This window comes from Echinops telfairi, unplaced genomic scaffold (genome assembly GCF_000313985.2).
Source record: "Echinops telfairi isolate 266 unplaced genomic scaffold, ASM31398v2 ScPeMD7_7453;HRSCAF=8491, whole genome shotgun sequence".
Classification (NCBI taxonomy): Eukaryota; Metazoa; Chordata; class Mammalia; order Afrosoricida; family Tenrecidae; genus Echinops; species Echinops telfairi.
In genome coordinates, this window is record NW_022111353.1 from 1,234,731 (window position 1) to 1,235,885 (window position 1,155).

Below are 1,155 nucleotides of genomic sequence, written 5' to 3' on the forward strand. Positions count from 1 at the left end.
AGCATCTCCCAAAGAATGGATGGAAGGAAGGGCTGTATTAATTATACACATGGGGGTGCTTAAAATGCTACTCAGGCTGTGGTAGCTATTGGGTAAATAGGGCCTCTCGTTACTTTTAGTAAAGAAATTCCTGAGAGCGATGGGCCACATTTGCAAGCTTTCTTTGCTCCTAGGTAGGGCAGAGATTATAAACGGAGGATCAGAAGTTCCCCTGTGATCCAGGTACTCATTGCTGTCAGGGAGTGCAGGACCCAAGTCAGACGTCTGGGATGGAGCCCTGCGCATGGGTTGGCAGGGACACCACTTGGAGTATTGGGAGGAATCTCTTCCCTTGGTACCTGCGAGGCTGGCCTTCCTTCCCTTTTCCAGCTCTGCCAGGGTGGGTCACCCTTACACTTCATCTGACTGACTGCTCACTGCCCTGATCTTGCCTATTTACCAGTGGGCATCAGAGAGGATCCATTCTGTTGGAAAGGCTGTCCTTCCTCATTCCCTGGACTCGAGGCTGCCCACCTGGTCTTGGTGCCCCTATTCTTCCTGGAGTGGCCTCGTGCCTCCCTTTCTTAGTTCCACTCATCAACAGAGAGCTTTTAGTGAGTGTGGCTGCCATGTTAGCTTTTCAATGAATCAACAAGCAAGATTCAGCACTAGTTACATGACAGGTTCCCTGCTAGACACGGGGACCAGAAGTGTGAGCAAGGCAAGCTAACAGAAGACTAATGTTCTCTGGTTCAGGAGATGAATAGTAAGGAGGTAATCGAGTAAGATGGTTTAAGATAGCTTTCAGGATGGCAGGAGGTCTCTTAGCATTCTCCAGAGAAACAGAAAACGGGCGACTTTAAACAGTTTGTGGGAAAATAAAATGGCATTTTCCCATACATTTTTGAAAGCCTCATATACAACACAACATACATATATGGTTGGCTGTGTATTTGTGTTCTCCAGTGGACCAACCAATTGGTGTGTGTGAATGTACATGTATGTATGAGATGACATCAACATGTATTAGAGTTTCAGTTCATACATGCATGGTTTATTCCAAATAAAATGTGGTCACACACACCCCTGGAGTCAGTGATTGCTGGAGACCAGTGCCCTCAGTGAGACACTTGTCTTATTCTTGTTCAGATGCCTTGGGAGAAAAAGAGTGCAGCG